The sequence below is a fragment of the Pseudorasbora parva genome, chromosome 13, assembly GCF_024679245.1.
Source record: "Pseudorasbora parva isolate DD20220531a chromosome 13, ASM2467924v1, whole genome shotgun sequence".
Taxonomy (NCBI): Eukaryota; Metazoa; Chordata; class Actinopteri; order Cypriniformes; family Gobionidae; genus Pseudorasbora; species Pseudorasbora parva.
In genome coordinates this window covers 25,315,221-25,332,612 of record NC_090184.1, presented here as the reverse complement: position 1 = coordinate 25,332,612, position 17,392 = coordinate 25,315,221, and the positions used below count along the sequence as shown (strand labels likewise).

Sequence of the window (17,392 nt, the reverse complement as noted above, 5' to 3'; positions counted from 1 at the left end):
TCTGCTCGTGTTTTATGAATGAGTCAAGACTTTAATCCCTTGCATTATGTGATATCTGGTCACCGTTACTATCATTATAACCTAGACCGGGTGTTTTAAATATGTCTAAGAAGGATATGCCTAATCTCCTATTTTAAAATATGAAGGCACCTATGTATTTTCATAGTGTAAAGACAAATTGTTGGCTTTCATTGTATTACCCAAATATTAAAATATTATCTGCAGAAAATGTTATAATTTTATATAATTAAATAAAATAATAAAACTGATACTACATATGTGGACATGGCTGTGATTCACTCAGGGGAAAAAGAAAGATGTTAAATTTTTAAAAACAACTCGTCACATTTTGACGCTCTGTCAGGACCCCTCTGCGTCACTTTTTAATCACTGCGTCATAATTTTTCGACGAGCAGGGTGCTTCATTCATTTCAATTAGAAACCTTTGGCGTCACAATATTTATGTGGCGTTGGGCATATCATCATAATGAAATTATATATTGGGTTATGATATTGCCATTATGACATGTTGGAGTATATTTTTATTTACATTTATTTTTATTCACACTAGTTAGATCCCATCCCTAGACCCACCCATTTGTTAATTATGATATAAAACACAGAATAAAACATGCAGGTACGACTGCATGCACATTTTATTCAAAAAGTACAAATATTCTAGCCTAGAAATATAGACGCACCCTAGTGGCAGCAAATTTAATCTGCCTGCAAGTGTCGTCTAGGAACTCTCAATACCCTTCTGAGCTGCATTCCTCTCAATCTGGACGGGCCAATCACATCGTGTATAGAGTCGTCGGGCGGGGCCATAATGACGACGGTCGAGTTGGGTTTGTGTGCTTCTAGTAAACACAGAAACTGGCGAACGGCGGCGGTCTTTTGAATCAGCTTTGACTGCGATTCTGGAAGACTTGGAGTTGAGCTTTTCTCTGAGAAAAGAACGGCACTGAAGTCATTCTTAAAAAGGGAAGATGTGTTCGGAGTTTAGCCGACCGGATACGGCGAATGTTTAATCTATCGACAAGCTCTGTTTCACCTTCGTTGCTCTGGTTGGTGTAGCGCTATCCTATCGCGTGCAGAGGGAGTTTGAAAGACAACCGTTTATCCCGCCCCTCGGATTGAGCCCCGTCTATGGTGAGTTTCCAGACCAAACATCTTGATGTGGGTCTGGCTTGTCAGGCTACAAATATTCCGTTCCAAAGACAAACGACTGACTTGCGTGAAGAAAATCCCCAAAAGTGATCAGTCTCCATATGCCGATGATCATGCACACATTACATTTTAAAAATAGCCGCCTGAAGAAGCGTTACATCAGATTTCATAGTGAAATTCCAAGGGCTCTCGTATGTCTCATGACCAAATGCGTCATTACGTCAGCATTGATTGTAAAATGTAATTGGCTCTCATGTGTCTTGTGACCGATTGTGTCATGCTAAAGAGTCATGTGTATCATTTGAATAAGATATAAATGAGTGCGTTCATGGAGCGGCGGGATCATCATTTCAGCGATTAAAACATTAGGATCAACTCTGTTCTTTAAATGAAGACATCGAATGACTTCAGAAGACTTGGAATGCAACAATCAACAAATACTTGTATACTGTTTTGGTCGTTTTTTGTAATAAATACTGGTGACCTGTACTTTTATTTGCCTGTTATGTGTTTTACACTGTTGTGAAGTGGGTAGGTTTAGGGTAGGAGTTGGGTTAGTTGCTCCAAAATATAAAAGTATCCTATAAATATTCATAAAATCATGTCTTCTTTTACAAATGCAAATAATTAAATGCGTCTTGATCTGCCGCATTAGGCAAACAATTGAAATGAATGGGGCACCCTGCTAAAAATACTGTGCATTAAAGTACCATTAAAGGGGTAACCCGTGCATTAAAGTACCATTAAAGGGGTACCCTGCGCATTAAAGTACCATTAAAGGGGTACCCCGTGCATTAAAGTACCATTAAAGGGGTAACCCGCGCATTAAAGTACCATTAAAGGGGTAACCCGCGCATTAAAGTACCATTAAATGGGTACCCCGCGCATTAAAGTACCATTAAAGGGGTACCCCGTGCATTAAAGTACCATTAAAGGGGTACCCCGTGCATTAAAGTACCATTAAAGGGGTAACCCGCGCATTAAAGTACCATTAAAGGGGTAACCCGTGCATTAAAGTACCATTAAAGGGGTAACCCGTGCATTAAAGTACCATTAAAGGGGTAACCCGTGCATTAAAGTACCATTAAAGGGGTAACCCGCGCATTAAAGTACCATTAAAGGGGAAACCCGTGCATTAAAGTACCATTAAAGGGGTAACCCGTGCATTAAAGTACCGTTAAAGGGGTAACCCGCGCATTAAAGTACCATTAAAGGGGTACCCCGTGCATTAAAGTACCATTAAAGGGGTAACCCGCGCATTAAAGTACCGTTAAAGGGGTACCCCGTGCATTAAAGTACCATTAAAGGGGTACCCCATGCATTAAAGTACCATTAAAGGGGTAACCCGCGCATTAAAGTACCATTAAAGGGGTAACCCGTGCATTAAAGTACCATTAAAGGGGTAACCCGTGCATTAAAGTACCGTTAAAGGGGTAACCCGTGCATTAAAGTACCGTTAAAGGGGTAACCCGTGCATTAAAGTACCATTAAAGGGGTAACCCGTGCATTAAAGTACCATTAAAGGGGTAACCCGTGCATTAAAGTACCATTAAAGGGGTAACCCGTGCATTAAAGTACCGTTAAAGGGGTACCCCGTGCATTAAAGTACCATTAAAGGGGTACCCCGTGCATTAAAGTACCATTAAAGGGGTAACCCGCGCATTAAAGTACCATTAAAGGGGTAACCCGTGCATTAAAGTACCGTTAAAGGGGTACCCCGTGCATTAAAGTACCATTAAAGGGGTAACCCGCGCATTAAAGTACCATTAAAGGGGTAACCCGTGCATTAAAGTACCGTTAAAGGGGTAACCCGTGCATTAAAGTACCGTTAAAGGGGTAACCCGTGCATTAAAGTACCATTAAAGGGGTAACCCGTGCATTAAAGTACCATTAAAGGGGTACCCCGTGCATTAAAGTACTATTAAAGGGGTAACCCGTGCATTAAAGTACCATTAAAGGGGTACCCCGTGCATTAAAGTACCATTAAAGGGGTAACCCGCGCATTAAAGTACCATTAAAGGGGTAACCCGCGCATTAAAGTACCATTAAAGGGGTACCCCGTGCATTAAAGTACCATTAAAGGGGTACCCCGTGCATTAAAGTACCATTAAAGGGGTACCCCGTGCATTAAAGTACCATTAAAGGGGTAACCTGTGCATTAAAGTACCATTAAAGGGGTAACCCGTGCATTAAAGTACCATTAAAGGGGTACCCCAATGCAGAGGGGTCCTGACCAAGCATAAACATGTGACGAGTTGGGAGTGAGGCCGTGTTGTTTTTAACCATAGACGCAGAAAATCCTACTATATTTATGCATGGAATTTGCAGTGTTTTAAGAGAATTATGGGAATAAAAGAATAAAGTTTGTTTTTAACTAGAAATTATTTTAAACTTGAAATTCACTCCCTTGACTCAGTCCCCTATATACATTGTTTTGTATCATATCTGATTACATCATACTGCCAATGTTTCATTTTTCTTTTTTCCTCTGCATTCAAATAAAATTATAAAAATAACCTTAGATAATAATGCAATCAACCGCACATAACAGCAGTGTAGGAATCCGCTGGAATCCATCATTATGACTCACAGAGTCTAAAACCAGCCAGATACATCCCACACTCACAAAAACTGATTATTTCTGTCTTACATAATAATTAAGAACATCTTTCATGTGCACTTGATAGGTTAAGATATGTTGTGGGGTAAAGACCTGTCCCTGATCGGCCCCTGCGAGAGATTAGAGGAGCTTTAGGGGGATGATATGGTGGTTGTGAGGAGTAATATGGGACAGAGATTAAACAATGTGGACTTTTATCATCTATTATACCACGTTGGACTTGTATAGTCCCTGGAAGGCCATCCACGGCCTTTTCTAAAGGTAATAGAAGCATTAAGCTTCTAATATCCAGTCTTACCATATATCTTTCAGTCAAATCCTATAAAGAAGGCCTTAAATGTGTAGTACGGAAATTGGAAATTACATTAAAGGTAAATTCACCCACAAATGAAAATTCTGTCATCATTTACGCACCATCATGTTGTTCCAAACCTGTAGATCTTTCTTTTTCGGTGGAGTAAATTTTTTATTTTTTTTTAAGTGTTATTTTGTGTTCTACAAAAGAAAGAAAGGGGATTTTGCTGCTGAAGCTTCTTTCTCCGTTCATGGCGATTTAAACGCACATGTCCAGGAACATCTAATAGAGCCAATTTTGATGTCATGTTAACTCTAAGTATGGTTAAGGGACCATTTTCACCTTCTTTAGAGAGATTTATTTTTTGTTAAGAAACAGACTTCACACTGCATTGTTAGTCTTTTTGCTGCACCAAAGATATTGAATGTTTGAACAAAGTTGTACATAAAGGTAGCTTGTGCAAATAGTCATCTGTTCAGAGAGTTACAATCTGTGCACATTGAAACGTTCTGTTTTTTTTATGGTGATAATACTTGCAGTTAGTGGTTGGAATCCAAGTGTATTAAAGAGGCCTGGTTTTTTTTTTTTTATTCTGACAGCATCACTCACACATTGCAGCTCTTCACATGGATTTAGTGGTTTATTGAGACAATGCTAGGGGTTTGTTATGATTACAACGTACGGTGTCACATGAGCTTTCAATGTGTTTTTCCGAGACTCTGATTAGTTGTTAGTCTTGAGCTGGATAACCCTTCCCATCCTCAACTGTGAGTTAGCCCTGTCTGCGTCATCCTTAGACACTTCGTGATCACAAGCTGCGATCGAATAGCTCAGGGGAGATGCAGAAAAGATCATTAAAACTAGGACTTCAAGACAAATGTATAGTAAAAGACAGAAAAGACAATCGAGCACAGAGGATTCTGGGGCCGATTCTCATTCATAATGAAAGGAATTGTCTGGAATGCAGAGTAGTTTTCTGTAGTTAATTACCAATGGCTTAAACAATTAATGAGCAGCAATAAATGCAAATAGGAAGCAATCTATGCTCACTGTACCTGAATCAGTGTCTGCGGTTTGGGAAAAAAGAAGACAAAGCAATCTAACGCATCGATCCGACTACAGGCCATGTGCCAAACCCACCTTTAACAACCTTAAAGTGGTGGAACGGAAGGAAAAATACAGTTCCAGTGTAGACAATGTTTTCCACACACAGGTGTTTCTCTGAATAAAACTCTGAATTGAGATGTTAAGGCTGAACTATTGATGCATCTCTGACATTCTGTGGTGAAATGAGGGTAAAACATCTGTAGCGTTAACTATAGTCCAAATCAATGCTGGAACAGGTGCAGTTAGTTATGCCATGCAGAATGCCATAAAGGTTGAAAGTGGCTTCAAATAAATAAAAATGAATTTTCCGGTCAAAGGAAAAAAGAAATTACTATTTCACAATGTGACTTTAAATATCATGATTTTAACCTTGCATTATTTAACAATGAGACTTGATATCTCGCATTTGGTCTTTATAGCTCATTTATGACTTAAAGGTACACTATGTAACTTTTTTTGTTCAATATTAACAAAAGGTATATAATGATCAAGTACATCATGAATCCATCTTCCAAAACAAAAAACAAAAAAAGTGTTTGTCTTATTGGCTTTTATATTATTATTATATGACATGAAAAACCAACTATTCTCGGAAGGAGATTGGAACGTTAACTGTAATTTCTACATTTCACATAACTGTCATTCACACCGACCAAATTAGTCGTTCCGAGTTTACTGCCGGTCCCGGGATGTCAGCACCATATTGGGATATTACCATGATGGTAGAGAGTGAAGGTTTGTCTGAGTCTTGAGCCTGACGACAACAGGACAAATGGAAGAGTGAAAGAACGTTTGCTTTGACGTGTCCAATTTAAGCAGCTCGTTTGCATCTCTGTACAGACTTCAGAAGAATCCCAGCATTAGAAACAAGTGGATGGTTTATTTTAATGACTTCGCTTCAGAGGATTATATGTTTGTTGGGAGCATTTTGCTTTGTAAATGAGGTACAGTGTAATGTTGAGTTCACAAAGATGAAGCAGCCAACTGACAGCAGCTGCATCTCCAAACCTTATGTAAATGATTTCCTAATGCTCTGTCTGGATGGATAATGTTTTCAAAACACATATTACTCACATGCAATAGCAACAGGGCATTGATACTATTTCCTATGCAATGACGTTAGCAAGTTTTTGCACAATAAAATAATAAGTATACCAAATATATATAGCTTCTTGGTCCAGTTCTGATGCTCACGTGCCCACTATTGGTGCTTTCGGCAGTGGACAAGGGTCAGCATGGACACCAACTAATCTACGGCTGTGCATTGCCATATGCAACAAACTGTGATACACTGTGTATTCTGACTCCTTTCTATCAGAACCAGCATTAACTTCTTGAGCAATTTGAGCTACAGTAGCTTTTCTGTTTGATCGGACCAGACAGGCCAGCCTTCACTCCCTATGTGCATCAATGAGCCTTGGCCGCCCATGACCCTGTCGCCGGTTTACTACTGTTCCTTCCTTGGAGCACTTTGGATAGATACTGACCACTGCAGACCGGGAACACGAGATGCAATTTTGGAGATGCTCTGACCCAGTCGTCTAGACATCACAATGACCCTTGTCAAAATCGCTCAAATCCTTACACTTGCCCATTTTTCCTCCTTGTAACACATCAACTTTGAGGACAACATTTTCACTTATAGCCTAATATATCCCACCCACTAACAGGTGCTGATAATCAGTGTTTTTCAATTCACCTGGCCATAATGTTATGCCTGATCTGTGTGTGTGTGTGTGTGTGTGTGTGTGTGTGTGTGTGTGTGTGTGTGTGTGTGTGTGTGTGTGTGTGTGTGTGTGTGTGTGTGTGTGTGTGTGTGTGTGTGTGTGTGTGTGTGTGTGTGTGTGTGTGTGTGTGTGTGTGTGTGTGTGGGTGGGTGTATTTTTTTTGTATTATTATTATTGTTGAAGAGTTATGCTGCTTAATATTTGCCAAAACCGTAATACACCTTTTCAGTATTATTTTGATGAATAGAAAGTTCAAAAGAAGTATATTTATTTCAAATATAAATATTTTGTATCCTTATGAATGTCACGTTTAAAAACCTTAAATCACAAATGAGGCACGGTGTATAATGCAGGGTTCACAAAGAAACTTTCGAACTTATCTCATTTAAGATAAAACAGCATTCCCTTATTTTATGTTATAAGCCTGACTGAATTAGGTTACTACAACACAATTCGAATTTACAATCAGGTTGAAATACCTCATTAAAGAAACAACTGCACATGTTCACTTTTTACAGTGTATCAAAATTATGTAAAAAATGACTTCTGAATGCAAAGAAATCAGATTGAAGCCACCGATTTAGGGTGTTCTGTGGGCTGAGGTATAGACTGGAAGAGGCTAAATAAAGGAGTGCAAAAACAGTACTGTTGAATTTAAGAGGAGAATCATGGGAAGTTAGGAGGTTATGAGAGAAAAACAGACAGCGGGAGGAATGGTAGAGAAGAGCTGATGACAGCAGAAAGCCCATAGGTCAAGGCTCTGAGTATTTGGTTGGATGTTTGAGTTTTCATTCAGCCCATTATGACCTGTTGACCTCTTTGGAAATAGCTAAGACTGTCTCTCTTTCCTCTGATGTAAACACTCAGGATTCTCTTCCTTTTGGTACACACTCAATCCAGAAACAGTGTCACATCTGCACACATGCTCCGTGTGTGCCTCAAGAACTCTCTGATGTGTTGGAGGAGTGAGCTGAATGCTCAGAGGCATTGAGGTGCACAATAAGCTGCAGCTCATTCTCCTCCAAAGAACATTGCATTCTGAGAAATAGAGAGAGAGAGAGTGAGCCAAAGCAGAAAATGAGAGTGCCACTGTCCTCACAACTACCCGGCCTCAGTTACCCTGTTCCAGTGATCAGTACTACCGTGAATGTAATGGAAACCAGGTTTGATAGTGCATGATCACAGCGCTGCTGTGTTTATTAGAGAGTAAACAGGACAATGGTTGCTTTCTCCAAAAGATGAAATAGAGTTGTGATAGTTGCTTTTAACTTGAAACGATGAGAGGGACATCATTCCCAACCGTTTCCTTTTCTTTCATTCCTCAGCGCCCGACCATCTGTCACAGACACACCGTGGTGCAATTGCTCTCTTTTGCAGCTCTCTATCAGCGTTTCTTTCTTCACCTTTCCTTCTGCTCATTCCTCTCTTTTTTCAGTCACATCGTCCTTTCAAGCATTCTCCTTTTTGTATTTGTCCTTCAAACACATGCACATGCACACACAAACACTCGCAGTTTTCCACACACACATTCACATCTTTCCAACTGAGTCTGGCTACAGAGCTGCACTCTCAGCTCTCATGCACCTTTGCGATGTCAAATAAGCTCTCGGCCAGTATACAGGGAAAATGCGAAGTGATTATTTGCACTGGGTGTAAATAGCACTGGCCACACAGCATGGCTATTTGCACCCCAATAGCCTGGTGGAACCAGACAAAACTATGAAAAAATGCTATTTAGATTTCAGAGAAGTGGCCTGGAGGGTACAGCATGTATTGGAGTTTTTGCGCGGAAGGCCTGCGGTTTGAAGGCAGGTGTAACATTTTCCAAACAGAGACTCTTCGATCCATTGTTTCCTGTCTCCTCTCTCAATATCTCAACTAAAAATACTGTATATTTTAGATAACAAAAGATTTTTAAAAAATCTAAAATGAAAAAGAAAAATACAAACATTATATTTTTTACTATCTTTTTATAGCAATTATTAATAAACTACTGTATATACAATATCTCATGAGAAATAGTGCTGGTTTTCTGTATATCATATTAACAGAAGATATTGCTTTTATACAACAATAGTTCTTAAACAAGAAATTAATATTGAGAAAAAAATACATTTTAGACACTACGTTGCCCGTGACTTTATCTATTTTTGCTCTGCCAACAAAAATAATTGCAAGCAAAGCAGAATCATTTGACACATATCTAAGCCAGACACATTATTGGAGTTGGGTTTATGAAGGAATCAGTAAATTAATTGTTTGAGCGAATGATTCAGTGACTCACTCATGTTTCAATTGAGTTTTTAATGACTCTAAAACTGACTCAGCTAGCCTGGATGCCAGCCGAGCTTAGCCCCACCCACAACATTTGAGTTCAGGAAGTTCAGTCTGGACTTGATCCGTTGTGGAGCAACTATGCTCGAACCAGAGCTGTTCGGACCAATCAAATTGTCACGGCGGGCTTTATTTGATGATGGACAGATGAACAACGGTAACTGTTGTGGAAAAATTGACGAAGAATATTGATTATTTAGAGTGTGTTTCTATTCATACAAGAACTAATATGGCCCCATTCAAATCGCAAGTCTTAATGCTCAATTCAGATTATTTTGCTCAGATCCGATTTTTGGTGTGGCTGTTCACATTATCTTTTAAAATGTGGCCTATATCTGATTCCAGTGTGAACTGTCTGAGGTTTCAAACTGACCCGCATGCGCAAAAGAACAATAACAATGACATCATACGCAGCAAGCTGTTGCACTAAAGTTCGGGAGGTTATGGAGGAAGTAAGCATTTTCGATTTTATTTAAATATGTTTGTGTAATGGAAGCCATACAATTAATGAGCAGGTGCTGAAGAGGAGAAGAACGAAAAGAAAGAGAGCACAATTGGTTATTTTGGTGTTTTGTCACCTTCCTTTGGCACTGAAGCAATGTTCTTCTGTGTCCTCGTTCTTCCATTTCGTGTGATATTGTTTTAAAAAACGGAGCTGTTACAGTAGGATCCTTGTAGTTTAGCTTGAATTGAAGTATCTCCCCATATACTAGGTCTAAGACCCTCACTCTCCCTCCATTGACTCGCTCCATCGCTGTGCTCCATATCTAGTCAAGTTTTTAATGTTACTGTCTGTGTCTAGGGCTAACTCGCCGGCGCATAATTGTGACAAATGTCAACATAGATTGATGTAAAAGTCACATTAAATCCGCCTTGGTTGTTCACACTGCGGCCGCATTGAAAAAAATCAGATCCGAATAATCATATATATATATATATATATATGATATACATATACTGTATGTGTAAAGACATTTACCTTAATTGACTAAATTTATTTAGGATATTAAGGAGTGCAGAGCGATAGCTTTAGAGCTGCTTGCAGCGAGTAGCTCTCACCTTGTTGAGACCCATGTGTGAGGGTAATGGACTAATAGACTTAGATCAGATGTTGCTTTGATGCGTGCTGTGGTGGACAGAGTGGTGATGTCACCTCCTGTTTAAGGCTGGCGATGGACATGCTGTTGAGGTTTCAGACGAATCAGCACTGAGCTGCAGGCAGGCATGCTGCCAGAGAGAAGACACAACATCACATCCATATTCATGACAAAAGATGTCCCTACACACACACACACACACCTGCGGTTTTTGATTAAACACACATACACACACGCTCTGCCCTTTGTTTAAAATCAGTGAGCAAATATGTCCCTTGGAACCATTGCTTTGTTTGAAGAGAGATTTCTTTTTTTTCCTGTATGAATTTAGCCTTCAGCCAAATCTGTTCAAAGCATCTCTTTTCTCTTTACTCTTTTCTCCAGCAAAGGTGCACTTCTTGTAACCTCATTCTGGTAAAGTCAAAGTCTTTTGGCCCCATAAATTATCCTCCCACACTGACTTTTCCATACCAGTGTTGGTATTGAATACCTATAAGCAAAGTATGATGAAACATTGCATGACCTCAGTCAAGAAAATAAAAATAAAAGTAAGAGGATTTTACTTTCATCTCATTCAGGAGGGGCAAGTATGTCAACCCCATCAGGCTGAATGAGAAATCGACTACTTTCTATCATGAACAATTGTTGTTGTTTTTCATTAGATGTTTCTCTATTGTGCTTAAAGGATATTGTAGGAGCTTTTAAGATTCAAAAAGTATGCAAAAACACCATAAAAGTATAAAGTAAACATTGTACAAATCATAAATGCAGTCCAATCAAGATCAGGTCAGTTTGGTTGTGAAATGACCAGATGCAAAAGAAGATTGATTTATGTTCAGTTTTTTTTTTCCAGGAACTGCAAATAAGAGTTTTATTATACTCAAAAGAGGCGCGGACTTAACCAATAAGCGAAGTAAGTGGCCGCTTGTAACGCCACGCCAGCAGAGGGAGCCCTCTCCCGAGTACTGACTTTGTGCCGCTCCCTCTGCTTCATTGGTTACTTCCTGTTTGGTGGACATTTAAGCATGGCCATGCCATCATTCCTGTGCGAAGTATTGCCAGTTAACCTGCCTTACCGAGCGTTTCCTTCTATATTGTTTTGCTATCTTGTTATTGACCATTGCCTGTTTATTCTGTTTCTGCCTTTTGGACTTCCCTTTGTATAGTTGCTTGGATTGGACTGCCTATTTGTGTTTGAACCTCTGCCTGCCTCACGTTTATGTCCTTTGCCTGTCGATTTGGAATTGTTTGCTCTAGCCTGTAAATAAATACTGCATATGGATTCTAACGCCGCCTCAGCGTCCTTACATAATACTTCGCCTTCGATGAATCCAGCAGAAGTTGCCAAGTTACAGGCCGCACTCGCCTATCAAGGCGATATGCTCAAACAGTACAGAGACCAACTGGCTAAGGCTCAAGCGGCTAATGAATATCTTACTCAACACCTACAATCGCTACCACCGCCAACGCCTCGGAAGGTAAGCCTTGCTTTACCAGATAAATTCGATGGTACAGCGGAGCAATGTAAAGGATTTCTCCGGCAAGTTGAAATCTATTTCATGCATCAAGGATGTGATTTTGAGTCTGATGAGAAGAAGTGTGCATTTCTCATGTCTTTGCTCACTGGTAAAGCGATCGAGTGGGCCGCGGCAGTCTGGGAATCTGACCGTGTGTTTCAAACATCTTACCCGTATTTTGTGAAACAACTTAAAGAGGTGTTTGAGTATCCAGCAGGTGGAAAAGATATTTCTACCCGTCTCATGCAACTGACCCAGGGCCGTAGGACAGCCGCTGATTACGCCATAGAGTTCAGAACGCTCGCTGCACAGAGTGGCTGGAATGACGTTTCACTCAAGGCCATGTTTCAACGCAGTCTGAACTTACAGCTACAGACAGAGCTTGCTTGCAAGGGTGAGGATCTCTCTTTCTCAAACTATATTACACTAGCTATCAAGATTGACAATCTCATGCGTAGCAACCTTGCTCAAATCAAGTCAACCCCTGTGAGAAACATGCCTATCCAGCCAGTAACGCAGATTTCCAGCTCCAACCAATCTAATGACCATGCCAGTCCTGAACCCATGCAACTAGGAGTCACCAGGCTATCTGATGAAGAGAAATCACGACGGCTAGTCCACAACCTGTGTTTCTACTGTGGAGAGGCAGGCCATCGCAATTCTGTTTGCCCACTCAAAGCCCGGAGGAACACCATTACAAACAGCCGGGTGAGTGTTGACAGTCTTTCACTGACTAATATCAAGTCTCCCACTACCACAGTAAAGATTTCTACTGAAAATGACTCTTTTGAATTCGCAGCGCTGATTGACTCCGGTTCAGCATTAAATTTGATTCATCAAGACCTCATCACAACATTCAATATCCCCACGCAACCCTGCAATCCTCCGATCATGGTTAATGCCGTCAACAACAAACCCATCGGAGACGGTATCAGTCAACAAACTCTGCCCATGCAACTTCAAGTAGGGCTGTTTCATCAGGAAACCATCACATTCTACGTAATAAACTCTCCACGTCATGAAATCATCCTCGGATACCCCTGGCTATCTGTTCACGACCCAGTCATCTCTTGGCTTCATGGTGAGATCACGCAATGGTCACAGTTCTGTTTTTCTCACTGTCTAAACCACAGCATTACCAAACCATGTCTAACCACCAGTATAGAAAGCCCTGAGTCAAAACCAGTCGCCATTCCGTTATGCTACCAGGAACTACAGGAGGTCTTCAGTAAAGCCAAAGCCACGCTGCTACCACCTCATCGTCCTGGGGATTGTACCATCGACCTCTTACCAAACGCCATGCCCCCCAAAAGTAAGATTTATCCTCTTTCACGTCCTGAGAGCTGAGCTATGGAAGAGTACATCGAAGAAGCCCTAAGTTCAGGGTTCATTCGTCCATCTACTTCACCAGCAGCGGCCGGTTTCTTCTTCGTGGAGAAAAAAGATGGAGGGCTTCGTCCATGTATTGATTACAGAGGGTTGAATCAAATCACAGTTAAATTCCGTTATCCACTACCGTTAGTACCTGCAGCACTTGAACAGCTCCGAGAGGCCAAGATTTACACCAAGTTAGATCTCAGAAGTGCTTATAACCTCATCAGAATTAAAGAAGGTGACGAGTGGAAAACTGCCTTCCTGACCACTAGGGGGCACTATGAGTACCAGGTCATGCCGTATGGGCTGTCCAATGCACCTGCCGTCTTCCAGTCGTTTATCAATGAAATCTTCAGAGACATCCTGAACAAGTACGTAGTCGCTTACATTGATGACATCCTGATTTACTCCAAGTCAGAGGAGGAGCACAAGCGTCATGTCAGAATGGTACTCACCAGACTACTAGAAAACCAACTCTACGTAAAAGCCGAGAAATGTGAATTTCATGTACAACGTACCTCATTCCTAGGATACAACATCAGCTATCAAGGTGTGGAAATGGATAACTCCAAGATCACAGCGGTTATGGAATGGCCACAACCCAACACAGTTAAGGAACTTCAACGCTTCCTGGGTTTTGCCAACTTTTACAGACGTTTCATCCGCAATTACAGCACGACGGCCGCACCACTGACATCATTGCTCAAAGGTAAACCATCAAGACTAAAATGGACTGATCAAGCCTCTCAAGCATTCACTAATCTAAAGAACAGCTTCACTACAGCACCCATCCTGAAACATCCAGACCCTAACCTACCATTCATTGTGGAGGTAGATGCTTCTGACTGTGGGATAGGTGCAGTGCTCTCGCAACGCCATGGACAACCAGGCAAGCTGTTTCCCTGTGCATATTTTTCTAGGAAGCTCACCGATGCAGAGTGCAATTATGATGTCGGCAACAAGGAGCTTCTAGCCATGAAAGCGGCCATTGAAGAATGGAGACATTGGCTGGAGGGTTCCATTCACCCCTTCCAGGTCATTACGGATCACAAGAACCTAGAGTATATCAAAAGTGCAAAAAGACTAAATCCCCGCCAAGCACGCTGGTCACTCTTCTTCACAAGGTTCCAGTTCACCGTAACCTACCGTCCGGGTAGCAAGAACAGCAAGGCAGATGCATTATCCAGAAGGCATGATCACCCACAAGCAGAATTCAGACCAGGATCAGTCCTCCCACCATCTATCATCATTGCACCAGTTACATGGGATTTGATGGAAAACATTCAGCGAGAACAACAGAACGAGCACATACCACCAGGTTGCCCGCCAAACAAGCACTATGTTCCATCAAATCTCCGAATTCAAGTCATGCAATGGGTCCACACATCACTTTGCTCTGGGCATCCAGGTATTTCGAGAACCCTTCACCTCACACAGAACTCATTTTGGTGGCCGTCCATGGTCAAGGACGTAGCTAATTACGTCAAATCCTGTTCAGTCTGCGCACAATCTAAAACCCCCAAGGAACTGCCGTCTGGTTTGTTACAGCCCCTGCCTATACCTCAAAGGCCTTGGTCACACCTTTCAATAGACTTTGTCACTGATCTTCCCCTATCGAATGGATTCACAACCATCCTGGTAATTATTGACCGGTTCTCTAAAGCCTGCCGGCTCATCCCATTGAAAGGTCTCCCCACAGCCATGGAAACAGCCCAAGCAATGTTTCATCATGTCTTTCGAGTCTATGGTATACCTGAAGATATCGTGTCTGACAGAGGGACACAGTTCACATCACAGGTATGGAAGGCCTTCTGTAAACAACTGGACATCAATGTTAGTTTGACTTCAGGTTACCACCCTCAATCTAATGGACAAGTTGAAAGACTGAACCAAGAAATTGGCAGATATCTCAGGTCGTACTGTGGTCGTGAACAGCATCGTTGGTCCGAGTTTTTACCATGGACAGAGTATGCGCAAAACTCGCTAAGGCATTCATCTACAGGACTCACTCCTTTTCAATGCGTGCTAGGATATCAACCCCCCATGTTCCCGTGGTCAGGTGAACCATCTCTAGTACCAGCAGTGGATGACTGGATTCAACGTAGTGAGAGGGTGTGGGACAGTGCTCATGTGCGTCTGCAAAGAGCGGTCAGGAACCAGGAAATCCAGGCCAATAGACGGCGACGCCCACATCCTCCCTACCAACCTGGACAACGGGTCTGGCTATCCACACGGGACCTCAAGTTACGACTGCCCAGCAGGAAGCTGAGCCCAAGGTATGTAGGCCCATTTAAAATCTTGAGACAGATAAATGAGGTCACTTATCAGTTGGAGCTTCCTGCTAACTATCGTGTCTCTCCATCCTTCCATGTTTCCCTCCTCAAACCGGTCCACCCGGATGCTGACCCCAACGTCGAGAACCGGGAGCCACCTCCACCGCTGGACATTGATGGAACTCCGGCGTATGCGGTAAAGGAGTTGTTGGACTCTAGACGGAGAGGGGGTCAGCTCCAATACTTGGTGGATTGGGAGGGATACGGACCTGAGGAGAGATCATGGGTAGCCGCTCCCGACATCCTGGATCCATCGCTAATCAAAGAATTTCACCGAGCCAGACCCGACCGTCCAGCACCGCGACCACGGGGACGTCCTCGTAGAGCGCCAGGAGTCGCTCCTAGGGGGGGGGATTCTGTAACGCCACGCCAGCAGAGGGAGCCCTCTCCCGAGTACTGACTTTGTGCCGCTCCCTCTGCTTCATTGGTTACTTCCTGTTTGGTGGACATTTAAGCATGGCCATGCCATCATTCCTGTGCGAAGTATTGCCAGTTAACCTGCCTTACCGAGCGTTTCCTTCTATATTGTTTTGCTATCTTGTTATTGACCATTGCCTGTTTATTCTGTTTCTGCCTTTTGGACTTCCCTTTGTATAGTTGCTTGGATTGGACTGCCTATTTGTGTTTGAACCTCTGCCTGCCTCACGTTTACTGAAAATACACAGAGTACACATTTCTTTTCATTTTAATTTTAATAATCTGCAGTGCCCTCAATTACTACGAGGTCATAAGAAATGTGTGCATTATGATTATAAATAAACAGAAATAAAAAAAGTTTTAGATGTAATAATACAGCATGCGTGGGATGTTTCAAGCTATTACATAAGTAAGAAACATATTGTTGCCATATGCTGCATCTATAAAATGATTAAATCTCTAAACTATGTTATGCTGAAAACCACTCTTTTATAATTGTCACATTAAAGAAAATGTACAAAGAAGCAGTTTCGCATGACATGACAATTTTAATAATTATTCTAGGAATTCTGGGCCCCATGACTGTCTTTTTTCATAAAGTTAAATGTTTTATTATTTATTTTTAAATATATTAAAAATTAAACTTAAACAGCTAATTTTATTTATATATCACTCACCCGAAAGACTATATCTGTCATTTATATAGAGATGTTACTACCCTTGTATCGTTCAATCTTTGGTCTCATTTCGTATGGATAATCATCTCTCTATTTGCTTGGCTTTACAAAATAATGATTTTGCTTAGCTGAAATCCATAAAAGCTTTTAAATATTGCATTTTGAAGTAAACCCACAACATCTGATGATCTTTGAACATGTCTGAGATTAGTGCAACCTTTTTAATTTTCGCTCCAGTATTTATTGAAACTTCAATAATTCGCTTCAACATTTATTGAAACGTTTAAGCGTACCAATGAAATCATGAATATGTGGGACTAAGCTTTATCCAGTGTCCTGAGAACAGCCCCTTGTAACATTTTTAGCCTAGGAATTAAGACCCAACTGAAAAAGATAATTTTATGTTTATGCACAAAATCCTCTGCTGCCCATAAAAACCTGATGATAAAAACCTGACAAAATGATGGCCTTTTAACTTTGAACATACAGTAGAATTGCATCATGTCGACTGCCTATTTGATAAATCTCAAAGGAGGAGGGATTTGCATATTTCCTTCACATAAAGATGTTAGGGACCAGATCCGTGACATCTGGTGCTTTGCTTTAATTTAGAAATCCCACATTTCTTCCCTTTCTTTGTTTTATATCTCTACTTCAATCACCGCAGAGGGGCTTTGTTCAGAGACCAGCCCTTAGAGGAGATAAGAGGACGCGCAGGTAAGGT

The 17,392-nt window shown here is 41.3% G+C and overlaps 1 protein-coding gene across 4 annotated transcripts in view; it reads left to right on the top strand.

Moving 5' to 3' along the window:
* Positions 1-17,392, top strand: part of grid2 (glutamate receptor, ionotropic, delta 2) — a 577,686-nt gene that overhangs the window by 271,001 nt on the left and 289,293 nt on the right. The gene's annotated exons all lie outside the window — the stretch shown is intronic.